The sequence below is a fragment of the Lycium ferocissimum genome, chromosome 2, assembly GCF_029784015.1.
Source record: "Lycium ferocissimum isolate CSIRO_LF1 chromosome 2, AGI_CSIRO_Lferr_CH_V1, whole genome shotgun sequence".
Taxonomy (NCBI): Eukaryota; Viridiplantae; Streptophyta; class Magnoliopsida; order Solanales; family Solanaceae; genus Lycium; species Lycium ferocissimum.
Genome location: NC_081343.1, coordinates 11,110,695 through 11,126,255, shown reverse-complemented (window position 1 = coordinate 11,126,255; position 15,561 = coordinate 11,110,695).

The window sequence follows — 15,561 nt, the reverse complement described above, 5'->3', positions numbered from 1 at the left end:
CTGCTCAGCCTACTGTGAATATGACAATAGATGAGAAAGGTGTTTATATTGGTCTATGGTGGAACACAAGGACAACTAGAGTAATTTGGACAGACAAGATGGATCAAGAACTGAAGACTGCATATGCTTGCAATTTCTGGTTTTTAAAAGAACTGCGAATTTATAGTAATGCAGAACTACTTTTTTACAGACTTGGAAGGAGACACCTTATACCATGTTTTCACATTCAAATCCTATGGGAAGAGAGTGTGAATGTAGTTGATATACTTGATATCGTGTTCTTTTTTGCAGGAATTTTATTGCTACTGAGGAATGCTATTACCAATGAATCTGCAGTACTGGATTATATTGTATTTGCAGAGCTAGATGCAAGTTTCTCAAGCAAAACACATGACATAGATTTAGTATAGTCATATAATGAATCAAGGTTTCAAACTTGGGACGTTATGGACTTGACAAAGAGCTACAGATATTGCTGCTTCTCACAACTAGGACCTGATATTGCAGCTGTTCTTTGGAATACAGCATGGATACATCTACAAACTTGGTGTGGTCTTAGGTTCAACAAAATTAACAATTTTGATACTGCAGCAAGAGGTCACAGAAATTGGTCATATTATTCATCAAGGGTACAAACTTGGGACATGATAAGGTCAACTATTGATTACATGTGTCACACCCCAATTTTCGATAGGGTGTGATGGGCACTCGACCCTTATCTAGGGCCGAGCGAACCCTCTGACTATCGTAATACTCGTATTCATATTGGGCCCTCGACCAGATCATAAATACCAAATAAAATTTTGTATGAAACAAACATGATTTACATCTTTTTCAAATCAAGCAAAACTTACAAACGTACAAAGTCTGTAATATCAAGCATAGCAATACAACGGCTTATGGAGCCATTGTCACAACGATATCTTATACACACGACTGTCGCAAAGTTTCTAACATGACTCAGATATCATAACACAAACAAACCCTGACTCGGCAGTACTCCGGAGAAAATGGAGCTCGCCAATCCCGCTGGAACATCTTCTGCTAATATCTTTAGCTCACCTGGGTGTACCTGCGCGGCATGAAACGCAGCCCCCGAAGAAAGGGGGTCAGTACGGAATATGTACTGAGTATGTAAAGCATGGAATACGTAAAACGAGATCATGACCGAAATGAAGAGTACGTAAAATGTGCATAATAGTCAGAATACCGGAGTACATGTATCTGTAATACAAATAGTGCATAAGAGGTACAGAAGACAGACATAATAATCAGAATGCTCAAAATACTTAGCTTTCTTTTGAAAACATTTCTATCTCATATATATATAAAATAGAACGTGTCATAGAAGCTGACATTAACCGATGTGGGATTCGCCTAAACCAATGTAGGATTCGCCTAAACCAATGTGGGATTCGCCTAAACCAGTGCGGAATTTTGCCTCGCCACTGGGTTTGCCCCACCATTGGGTTTGCCCCACCACCGACTCTGAAACCACAGATCATATTTCAGAATACATGTATGTGTCATATCATCACATTAAACAGAATCATCATATTATAACATCATCAGATTGAACAGAGTCGTCATATTACCGTATCATCCGAACAGATTCGTTATATTATCAGATCATCACATTATCAAATCATTATGTCATCAGATCATCAGATTATCATATCATATGCCCTATGCGGCCCATAATGGACCCGGCGGACAGAACGTGGTCGCCCCTCCTGCCTTGGGCGCCACAACTCATCATACTTCGGAAGTTTTTGTATCTCCTGCATCTCCGTCACACATCATCACATCATATCATATAACCACGGTACCCGGCCAAAAGGGGCTCGGCGTACCGGACACATCATAACACCATAATATCAGAAGCTCATCATACTTCGGTAACATATCGTATCATATTAGTCGCTCATCATACTTCGGAAGCTCATCATACTTCGCATTGTGCGCACGATAATAACCGGCCCGGGACTCGGCGAAGGAAGTAACAATATTATGTACGAGCAGAATCGTGGGATCTATATATCATTCAAAACATTCATACAGATTCTATAGAATAATCAAACGAATTATCATTTACAAGCCAAAGCAATAGTCAGATCAAATTCCTTCCGAACGTTACTCGGAAACATATCAACTAGAACTTTATCCATCATAGTTACATATCAAAATCATATGCATACGGATTCTCATTTCATACATTTACACGTACTTAACCGAATAATCAGACAAATTATCATTTACAAGCCGATGGCATTGACCAAATCAAATCTTTTCCAGATATTATCCCGGACTTATCAAATAGAACTTTAGGCATCATAGTCACGTATCAGAATCGTATATATATATGAATTCTTATTTCAGACTTAACAGATAAATAAGTAATCGCATGCGGGGGTCGGATTGTTAACTTTATTAAGTTCTTTAACAAGTCATCAGAACTACCCAACAGAATGTCCTGCGGGCCCACGGACAAGTAGCAACCGATCCGAGCCCGCCTTGAAACATTATAATCTTAATACGCTACAGAACCTCCTACGGACATATCGAAGCGATCCGAGCCTTCCTATGGAAGTTACGGACGTTCGTAGTTTCAAACTCTTTTATGAACAAATCTTTCCATGCATATTCATTTTTAATCATACAAAGGCATAAGAACCACAATTTGACTACATTATAAATATGGATATCGAGAAACAAATAAGAATCACGGACATGCTTGGATCGCAGGAGTAGAGTTACCTCGGGGATCATATCATAGCCTATTCATACTAAGACATGCCAAAGAAAGAGAGGTGAGCTTTACATACCTTGGCCTCTCTCTATGCTAATCCAACTTACGTCTCGGCTTCACACGATCTACAATACTGTCATTAAGCATCATCCATTAGCCATAGACATTGAAGAACCCAATTCTAAGCCATCACTTTATCTACAAAAATTTCGGCAGCACCTCCCCTATAAATCCAACAACCCTGAGAATTCAACTCGGCCAAACCACAATAACCAAACCAACAATCATATTTACAACATCAATAATCCATTCACACATATGCAAGACAATCCAACCCATGTCTTACTTCACCCGAAACTTCCAAATGCCATAAGAACAACCACAATACATTTCCCTCTTCCGAATTCGTAAACTATATCAACACTACCATACGTTAGCAACATTATTTCCATTAACACAAGAAATTATATTAAAGTCATATTAATTTTCCAAAACACCCCGCAACACCACAACTTCAACATGAGTCATCAAACATTCATTTTACATCATGAAATTCACAACCACGACAAGCAAAATACTAAATGAAATTTGTTCATCTCTTCCACACACAAAACAGCCACCATTCGGCCACTACACCAACCACACACAACTTCATGAATTTCATCTATTTCAACACATTACAACATGCTCTAACGTCCATAATACGACAATCCAAACATGCTCAATAAATTAGTTCTTTGCTCCTACATAATATTACCTACACACGGCCACACACAACATACCATATTTTCATGAACTTCACTCATTCCTACACTTCACAACATGCACAAACACCTATAAAATATATAGAGAAGATCAAACCTCATCTTTTCTCATCCACCTTCTCGACTCGGCTAAGCTTCACACATGACATCAACGAACGATTTTCTCGCTCCAATAACTACTCCACGTCGACGAGGGCCTTCCAATTAGTAGAGAAGCAAGGAGAAATTAATTTTCCATGATCAAAATTGAGGGGCTGGTTTCGGCCAGCCCTTGGCCGTTCTCTCCTTTTTTTTTTTCTCTCCATTTTCTTGAACTTTCTAAGGCACAAATGATGAGTTGCCTTGTAATTCCATCACACACACATATATATATATATATAAAGGGGGCACATGGCCGGTCATGTGCCCCTATTTTCCTCCAATTTTTTTCTCCAATTTTCTCAATTTTTCTAGAGTTTTCTTTAAGTCATCAAAGATGACTAATTGTCTTGCTTTCCTTGACATCTTTGTTTTCATGCACATTTAGTCCCTACAAATACAAGGTGACCACATGTACCTCTTCATGGCTTAAGACAATTGGCCAACCATGGGTGGGACCCACGACTACTTGGCCATTCTTGGCTATTTCATGAAATATTTCCTCCAACTCTTAACTTCTAATTTTCCTTATTCCAAATATACCCTTCGTACTTCATACCAATAAAAGATGAATATGCAACTTACGCTTAATTCAAAGTCAAAAAGTAGCCTTGTCCATAACTTCCCGCAATTGGCTCGGAATACCCCAACGTACGAAATGCCGGATATAACAACATGAAGCTGCTTTTGATCACACACTATTGCTATTATGGAATCCACAGGCTACATTTTGCAAAGGGACATGGATATGAGATAGAGACAAGGCACAAATAGAGGGAACAAACTCTTAGGCTTTATTGGATGCATTATGAGGAATATGCAATATTAGTCAAGTTACCATTTTATTATTTGGTCATTAGTCATAATACATTAGGATATATTATTAATCCTAGTTTGCTCATTCGATTATTTTTATCTTTTCTTAGCCTTTTGGCAACTATGTGAAGATTTCATGTGTTTTGTTTCTTGAGAAAAATTTATAAAATCAGCCCTTGGCCAACAAGCCTAGTGGATATTGTTTTTCTTTTAAAAAAAGTCAAACTCTATGTATATCAAAAATAAGTCTCATCCTAACTCAATTAGATCCTTGGTGAAAACAAGACGCTCAAAGGCATTTAATTAACATCTCATTTATGTGTTTTCCCACATTTAACACAATTATGCCACCAGGATGACCTTTTCAAATCCCCACATCAATTTCTAATGCCCTCAAGGACGCTCATATACTTACCACTCACAATACAACATAATACCCAATAGGTTTGGACTAAAATGGAATGGCAGACCTTCTCACCATTCAAATACTCGAACAAAGTCATGCCCGCTAGGTCATTCCCGAATACCATGGACAATTTACTTACACTTAATCAATCACAAATCCCAGCCTATGGTTATATCGACTAAGCCCAATCATTCAAAGTCTCAGATAAATACAATCACAAACCTATATCGTAATTAGGCATGAGAGTTAATAAGGTACAATGCAACATGTATATGGTATAAATTCAATGCATATGCAATGATACACACATGCTCTAGGGGCGATGTCCACCTCTCGATAGTCATGACCCATGGGGGAACGCTAAGTCCATGTATCGTCATTCCGTATCACACAACCTAGAATGACTCCTCCATCCAATATCAATGCTAACCACTCCGTATCACACAAAGATAGAGATGGCTGTGCAAATATAGTAAAGTTGCACGAATCATACTTACCTCCGTCATCACCATCACCCAATATCAAGATCAAGACAATTATATCATCAATATGAGAAAGTATGTTATACAATGAGAATATCATGAATATCATAGGGATTCCAATCAATTTGTATAAGGACAGCCATCATAATGCAAGTATCACATGAATCTGTTCCTTCCAACCGATCTCCCATAACACAAAGGAACCACCAATTCACATAACAAAAGACAAGCATAACTTAGGGAATCTACGGGCCACGAGCCCAAACACACAAGTCACACAACAGTACCAATCCTAAGAATTCCATCCCGGCATCCGTGTCCAATGACCTAGGCATGCATTCTCTGTTTCATCTATCGTTCATTTATGGAACTCTAACCGAAGTCTACTAAAAAGAGAAAAGTTGTAACCTACCTCGAGGATGAATAGGTGCCACGGACATCCCGTTAATCTTCAACTTTACATTTTCAAAATATAACCCGCAACGGAGGACCTTGGAATGTCAAGGAAACCCAAAAGAACAAGTGTCAATAATCTAGGAATGTTATTCAGATTTCGGGTTTGCAAAGGAAAGATTGGAATTTATTCTCAATAAGATTTTCTAGATTTTCCCGAGTTAATAAATCGGGTTTTGTTGCTAATTAAGTCACCTAATTCATAAAATATATTTTTTCCTTCACAAAACTACAATCTAGAAAATATAGTTGAAATCCATTTACAAAAAGAGATGAAAACTCAGAAATTAGAGATGGTCAATCCTCCTAATTTAAGAACTTAAAGGATTTTCCCAAGAATGTCCAGATTTTAAGCTTAGAGATTCCATTTTGGTCATCCTAGACTTGAAAAGTAGAGAACCTCCATTTTTATCGGCTTGGGGGATGAATTCTTAGTGAAACAGAACATTAAAATGGAAGAGGGATGAAGTAATGAGATAGACAGGTTACCTATTCTATGAAACCATGATAATTTCCTTCTAAATTCCCCAAGTGGCGGCTGAGATTTAGGGTTTGAGTAAAAATGAGGTTTAAATGCTAGAGAAAACTGTGATACCCGCCTTGGAGGGTGGCATACCTGCAGCAGCGGTCACGCTATGGCGGGTCAAGAGGTCGCTGTGGTGGTCATATAAAATAATTAAAAGTACGGCTATGGCAGTTAGGAAGGTGGTTGTGGCGGTAGCGCCATGGCGGTTCTCTTGCCCCTATAGCACTTTACTGGGCCCCAGTGGTCCTTTACGATTTTAAACCTCTCCAAAATGGTTCTGGGTCAATTTAATAGGACAATTTCTCCATGTGACTAAGCAACACTGATCAAAAGACGTCTTTGGATGCGAAACTCGTGGCAATTCTAGTAACAATCAAACGGCTCGTAACAGTATGATTCATTTGACATTACTATATTTGTGTAGCCATCTCTATGCGGTGTGATACGGAGTTAGCAATGATATTGGATAGAGGAGTCATTCTAGGCTGTGTGATAAGGGATGATGGTACATGGACTTAGCGGTCCCCCATGGGTCATGACTGTCGAGAGGTGGACATCGTCCCCCCGGAGCATGTATGTATCATTGCATTGCATTCCATTTACATACACATTATATGTTCTTATTATCATTTGGATTGATATTGATCTTCAGTGATATTTGAGTTATTGGGTTATGTTTGGATTCATGAAATATTTGAGACATCGTTTAGTAATTGATTGTACTACTTGGACTTTTTGACTTGTATCTGTCTGTGAGCATGATTATCTTTCCATTTCCTTATTTGCATGCGTGACCTAACTGTTGTCAGCCTATGATGCTTACTCAGTACCGTGTTTTGTACTGATTCTACCTTGCTATACTCTTTTTATGAGTGCAGAGTACACTGTTAAAGAGACTTCCACCCCTCGTGACTGATCCCGAGGCCTGATTCACTAGCATCCAGGGTGAGCACTTGGCAGATCTGTAGCTCGGATGGCTACTCTTTCATTACTTGTCTTATTTCTACCCTTGAGATAATATTTCATTATGAGACTATGCATTCAGACTTCATCTATGTAGTAGCTCTTATACGATTTAGACCAGATTCATTTGGGCATGTATTATTTCGCACTTATTATTACTTTTATGTCAGAATTATTTATATTATTATTGGGAGTTGATTTTATTTATTTGTTTGGGTGTTGGTTAAGGGACGAGTTCGCCTATTAGGGTGGGAAAATGGTAGGTGCCCGCATATTTCCCGAGTTGGGGCGTGATAGTTTCAGACATGAAAAATAGAGATACAGGTTATTGAACTAAGCTAAAGAAAGATTTAGCGGATAAAGTGAAAAAGCGCTTGTATCGGTGTAGTCCTTGCCTGAGGATGCTTGCATGAGGTTTATGACAGATACCGATAGCTGCTCGACAATTTTGGTACTCTTGTTTACCCGTTTGAGGATGACCATTTGTTTAAGTAGGGGATGATGTCACGACCCAATCGATTGTTCTGAGCATTAGGACTCCTATTCCCTAAATGAACCTTTCCCTAGCTTTAAAAGGTGATCTTGACCAGTAGCGATAGGTAGAATGGTTACCGAGGCAATCAGGCGAGAATCGAAGAAGAAAGTCTAAAATTGAAAGTCTTAAATCGAAATAAGGAAGAGGATTGACCAAAGTCAACATCTGGATCTACTGAGTTCCGAATTCGAGTTTTGACAATTCCGTTAGGTCCGAAATGTGAATTGTGAGTAAGTTTGATGGTCTGAACAAATCTCGAGAGGCTCAAGAGTGTTTCGGATAGTCGGTTGAGACTCGTGCTTGGTTTAAGGGTTTAGGTTTACCACAGTCAACTTCTAATCAAGATGACCCCGTATCGGTGTTTTGAGCATTCCAGCAGGTTCGTATCGTATTTTGTGATCGATTTGCGTTATTGGTTTGTGTCTGGGAGGTCAGGGTTGAGTTTCGAGCACCAAAGCACCTGGATGGATGCACTAGATTTTTTAGTTGCTGGTGCAACATATATTGTGCAGCGCATTCACAAAGGAGAACCACGATTGCGAAGGGTTATGTTGGTTGGTTACTACATTGGCAACAAGGTGCTCGCATTCACGAACGGGGTGGGAGTGAGCTGGTCATCGTATTCGCAACCTTTGGAATGTTTCTAGTCAACCTGTTTTATTGAAAATCTAATTTCAGTCACGGGATCAGACATACTGACATGAAACTTTCTCTAATGTTCCACAAGTAATATATCATAGAAAGCCTTCAATGACACTACAAATTTAACTGATGGTTTTATAGATGAGAAGTCTTGTAACCTTGATGTGTAAAGCAAGGTTGTGTCAAAACATGAATGTGTTGTTGTATCACTCCAACTTCATCCTGAATTCGGAATACCTAATAATCAACTTAAGGAGTTTTCTCTTTACCAAAGAATTTGATATATGTACCCATAATATGATAAGAAAAGAACTTCAACAAACTTGGCTTGGTGGTTTAGCCATCTCTTTTTGAGTAAAATCAAACTAGAAATTTGGATAGTTTGTAGTTAGACTAGAGTTGATGTTTTGGCTGTTTATTTCACTTCATAGGCACTTTTGGCCTTATTTTGTTTCATTTCTCTATGCAGATTCTCTTTATCAATAAATTCACAACTAGTATCATGCTAGTTTTTTTGCTTAAAAAATAAATATGATAAGAAAAGATAATATAAATTGTTCTAGTGAAGGAGCACATGTACAAAACCTGGAAGGCAATAACAGCTGTAAAAATTGTAGGGGTGAATTTTAGCCCGACAAAAATAAAAAAGTTAATTTTAAAACCTTGCAACTATTTCAAACCTAAAATCAAAGGATATGAAATCAAATATAGTAATATTATTAAGGTCACGACATGGCACATCAAGTTCTATTAGTAGTTTCACTAAATAATATACACTCACTTAAAGCAAATGTTGAATCTTTGGGACCTAAATAACCTTACACTTGAAATTTCTCACCAATGTCCTAAATTACCTTACACCTGCAAAAAGGATCATGAAGAATTAGATGAAGAAATCAATGAATTCCATAGGCAGTCAAGTTCATCACAAGATGAAAAAAATGTTAATGTGACAAAATAACCTTATTCACCAAAGACTTTAAAACGGATTAGATCTCTTCTCAGAACCAACCCTACCTTATGCGTAAAGATTATACAATAAAATTCCTTTATTGGCTTATAAAGGAGTTGAAGGCATCTGGTTTTTCAAAACAGTCAATAAAAATAAGATTACAGGCCAAAATATTGTGCCAAAATCATAATTACCCAATTAACTCTATCAATTGCATGGAGAATAAGAGGGAGGACAAAGAATGAAGGAAACATGCGGGTCATCTTCAATGGACAAATAGACAACGCACCCGACAGAGAAAGAGTCTATGTCGCTAAACTTTGGTCGAAAGAAGTTGATTAGCTTGCTAGGGCACAATATTTTGGCTGAAAGTTTTCATTAATCGCGATTTTGGTGAAAACGAAGAAACAAGTAAATTAATTCTAAGAAGAATAAAATATTCTTTGGAGGGAAGGGGGATTTTGGAGGAAAGTCTAGAATTACTATATGTTAGGTTGCACGACCTACTTCCTATCCTATGTGTAACCAATTTTCGCCTAAGGATGGAACACGTTACTGTACCTATTCTATGCAAGTGTCTTTGCGGAATAATAAACTACAGGTAATTAAAGGACACACAATATTTACGTGGAAACCACCCGGCTCAAAGGTGATAAAAACCAAAAGGTACAGACCTGTAGGATTTCCCCAACAACTCCACTACAACAAGAGCCAACTGCGAGTTACAAATTACAACCTCTTTAATCTAACCCTTTAACCCTAGCCTTGCTACCTAGCCTCTGACTAGCAAGCTATTTCCAAGTAGTAAACTTCCTACTTGGAGTTACACTGTTTTGGATCTACTTGTTATACTTCTTAATAAGCTGATAAAGATAAAACTCGATAAACCAACCTAATTGTCACAACCTAACCGATAAGTCGTGATGAGTGCCTGACCTGCGACCAGACACGCTTATACTTGCATTTGAATATCACTGAATAACAGGGTGGCCCATATATGACTTATAACTGAACTATACTGACTTTTACAAGCACAACACCATAGACTATACATTAAGAACTCACAACCACCTATGTATATAAATACTGCAAAGAATAGTGCAAGCCGACTAAGCCGCTACATATGCTGTACACAAAAGAATAGAATCCGACAAAGCTACATCACATGCCAACTACATGCAACTGTCTACCGACCTCTAATGGAGAACAAAGCTATAGAAAGGAAGAGACATGTCCCCGTCATACCCATATATACATGTCGAAAACAGCATACCAAAAATAAACTGCTACTCCAGACTAAGTGGAGCGCACTGACTACCGCTGAGTGGAAGTCCTATTGAGCTGAACCGCCTATCTGTCTACCTGACCCTGTGGGCATGAACGCAGCCCCCCGAGCAATAGGGGAGTCAGTACAGATAATGTACTGAGTATGTAAGGCATAAGAATAATAAATACATAAGAATCATGAAAAATATCTGAAACACGGAAGTTAATCTCAATATCTGAAAGTGCCTCTGCGGCGTATGATATGCATGATCTCTTTAAAAATTATATACATATATAATATAACTGTTAGTGCTGAGGAACGTACAGCCCGATCCATAAATGTTAATGTTGTGGAACGTACAGGCTGATCCATATATCATGTCATCCTACGTCCGGGGTAATCTCATAATATGTCCACTGCAGTGGTGTGCACATCTACGTGCCTGGCCGGCCGACTATACGGCGGGGTGGTGTGAGAAAATAGCTATACATATATATATATAAATGTATGAAGGACTCATGAAAGGATACTCTGGAAACCGTAGATACGAAAAATATGAAGTCAAGGATACAATAAATCCTATACCATCTAAGAGTACAGTCTTTGGAACTGGCTTGCTTGATTCTTTTGTTCATATGATAAGGATCATGCCAAAAGAATAGAAGGGACAGAGTTAACATACCTTGAAGCGTATCTAATCATCCAAAATCTACTTCTCGAACTCGTAAGTGTACAATCAAGATAACATAGGCCACAATTAGACCACTTACATCCCTTACTATTCAATTCAACCCAAACATCATCGACAATACCAACAACAACAATATAAATACTCACATATCAATATATAATCAAATCCATTCCAAATCATCTCCCAAAATAGCCCCTAATCTCAACTTTACCCTTAATCAACATGCCGCTTGTCACGACCCGAACTACGGGCCGTGACGGGTATCCGGGCCTAACCACCGAACATCTCTCATTCCGTTACTTATTCTGCTTTCATTCATATTTCTTATCATTCATAATCATATAAATCTATTAGCATTTGAAACATATTTACTATATAAACATAAGCCCTTTATCTATCATAATAGTATATACATACATGCATATACATAAGAACTAGTGAGACCATACTACCCACACATACGTATCTACGAGCCTCTACTAGAACACTGAACATATGGACGGGACAGGACCCCGTCATGCCCAAAATAGATGTACACAAAATAATGTCTCAAAATAGCACCTCCGGAATAAAGGAGGGCTCACATTGTCTGCAGCCTCACGGATGCGCACCGTCTCTCTGCTACCAGGGCATGAACACAGCGTGCAAAGAAAAAAACGTCAGTACGAATATTGTACTGAGTATGTAAGGCGTGAATGAAATGAATATAATAGGGAAGGCATAATGGCACAAGGTGAGGACACAACCTTCGACTGGATACATTTTATACATATACTACACGTAACATATCATATATACCTCGTCATGTCGTACATACGTTATCACATTGTACATACATCGTCATATCACACATGCATCATCATATCATACATACATTTTCATATCATACATGCATCACCATATCATACATACATCATCATCGGTAGTCCGCGTCTGGGTACCCGTCATATACAACCCGCACCGAAGGTGGTCATGTATCGCCCTCTAGGCACGGTGTAGTCGCACGCAGCCCACTGGTGGTGGTCATGTCCGGCCAACCCCTCGTATGTAGCCCACTAGTGGTGGTCATGTCCGCCCTTTTCTCGGCGCGGTGTAGTCGCACGCAGCCCACTAGTGTTGATCGTGTCCGGCCAATTAGGCGCGGTGGAATCATATCGTCATACACTTATCATCATGCGTTTCATAGGTATATTGTAAGCTAAACATCATCATACATATCATGCACTTGTCATAATACATATCGCACATTTGCCACATATATATCATAAATTCATCATTATTAATCATCTCTTAAGCATAGCATGGCTCTGTCATAACTGAACGTCATTAGATCGTGTTTACATACTATATACTCATCATCGTACATATTATAGACTTATGATTATTAGTCACCTTATAGGTGTATCATAGCTTAGCGCCATTATATATATACACATATATCATCAAAACATACATTATATCATCAAGACATACATTATATCATCAAGACATACAATGGGACTTGGAGGGCAACCATAGCTGTGTCGGGGTGACATAAGGTCGTGGGACCCCGATTACATTATGGAGTAATCGAATCATCATATCTCGCCTTGAAGGGACTAATATTTTAAGGCAAGTGTACCTAAAAAGAAGCACTAATAGAGCCATACTTATGATCTTTGACTTCGCGGGCATCGTATTTCACTTTAGGATTCTACAGACTCATCTCGTCAACCTCAATTGTCATACTAGTGTCTCACTTTCTTTCTGTACCTTATACATATATAGCTCCTTAGGGTCATAGACTCATCATCACCATTATCATGCTCATAATCTATATCTTATCTTTACCCCATATGGCTATTCATGAACATAGACTCCTAGTTCTTCGGTATTTAGGAAATTCCTGGAAAAGGAGGGAAAATTATGTCTTGAAAGGAAAGAAACTAACATCATAAGATGGGTCTATCAACAACGAATAATAGCAAGGAGTCGTATGAAGGTCGTTAGCTTTGTAGAAATCTTGTATCAAAAGTTGTAGGATCTCTAGACTCAGCTCATCATCATATTCATAACATACTTCTTACTTTATCTCATGCGAGCTCTTTATAACGTAGACTCTTCATTTCCGATACATACATCTATGTAGAGAAATTATAGAAAGATAGGAGGATTCATACCATAGAGTCATGCCTTAGAAAGAAAGATTGAGCCTTACATACCTTTGTCGTTTAACTACTCGATTGCTTGCTCGTCTCTTTTTAATGCACTCGTTAGTTCCTTGATGGGATTCGTATCAACATTAGTTAGATAATCATGAAAGCGTACTTACTAAAGCTATAGAAAATCGGGCAGCATTTCCTTTGTTTATACTACTTTCCGCCATATTTCATATCAACTCCCAACATTCATAATAACGATCACCATATCATAAACAATAAGCATCATCCATTCGCATTATCCACATTTAGAAATTTCACTCCAAATTCTTCATATTCATGACCAAGGTTCACTATTGTGTTCTTTCATATACAATACTCATTCCATGTTCTAAATATCATTCACAACATATTCATAATCTCAACATATCAATATTCACAACTCAAACTAAACTTCTATTCATCAACAACATTATTGCCACATTTATGACCCATTTCATATATTTTTGTACCACTCAAGTGTCTCAACTTTACAATACTTCTAACATCATGAAAATACCATAAAAAATACCTTAGATGATTGAAGAACAATCCTTGGATGATGATACACCCTTTCACCAAAACCCTATTTCACCCTTTCTTGAATTTCTTGGTTTAGATGACTTTAGTGAGGTTTCATACACTTGATTCTTGTTGGTTTGATGAAGTTGATCACAATTTTTCCTTGATTTCTTGTGGTTGAAGTGTATGGAATGTTCTAGAGGCTTTGAGAGAGATGGAGAAGGGTAGGGAATGAAATAAATGAAGTGGGAAGGCATTTATAAACTTGGAACATTTCAGCCCGTCGGGAGTTCCACGGATTTGTTCCACGGTCCGTGGAACCAAGTGCCAGCCGATGGAACCCGGTCGTGGTTCATGACCAGCCAGCCATCTTCTCTGCTGGCTGTTCCACGGACACATCCACGGTCCGTGGATCATGATGCTGTCCGTGGAACATGGTCGTGGAACTCACTGCTCCACCAAGTTCGATCCCGTCGTCTGGTTTGATCTCCCATCCTTATGGAACCTTCTTAGCTCTTGTTTATCACTTCATTAACAATCTAAGGGGCATTATAACACTTCCCCAACACATCATTAGGTCATCATCAACTTGTTACTTGTAAATCCTTTCCGATACTTATCGCATACGTTGCCTTCTCTTGGCCACTTTCTCGTCTAACATCGGATGCCTTTAAAATCTTACTTAAGGTCATCAAAAGTCATTACTTACTTATCAAAACATCATATACTTTGTACTCCTCATTAACCTTTTCACTGTGCATCAACGGAAATTTTTTCGAGGTGTAACACCGCTCTCATAACTATCTTTCCTTTACTTTAAATCACTAAAACCCTTGGAAATCAACTCAATAATAAAGATAAGAATAATATACATACCTTGAAGGAACTAGAACTTCCAAAAATCAAACTACAACTCTGACTCCTAATCTCAACAACTTCAATAAAACCCTAGAAACAACTTTCCCTTAACTAGCTCGGGTTCACGGGGCTCGGATCTTGCGAAAACTTCTCTAATTTAATGGAAAATTTTGAGAGGAAATATGTTAGGGTTTTCTCTGGTTGGGGAATCAAAATGAGAAAATAAAACGTGATGGGTATATATATATATATATAAGTGGAACGAAAAGGTTCCAGCGATGCGGGTTGACGAGAGGGTCGACAGCTCGTCAACGTGTCGACGACAGTCGACTTGCTCTGTCATCCTGCCACCTGAAAGTTTTGAGGCTGCGGCATGTCAATGGTGGGGAACGATGCCCCGTCGGTATGTCGACGGCCTGTCCCTTTTCTCGTCAAAGTGGACTAGTTTCTGCAGCTTCCCTGAGTCATTCCAACTTGTGTCGATTCGATTCGTTTGACTTCTAATCCTGTCGTCTTGCAAGGAATATATGATTACACTTTGGTATACACGAGGTAAGGCACTTAATGTCTTAAAAACCCGGGTACAAATCTCTGTACTAAGGGTATAATTCACTAGGAAG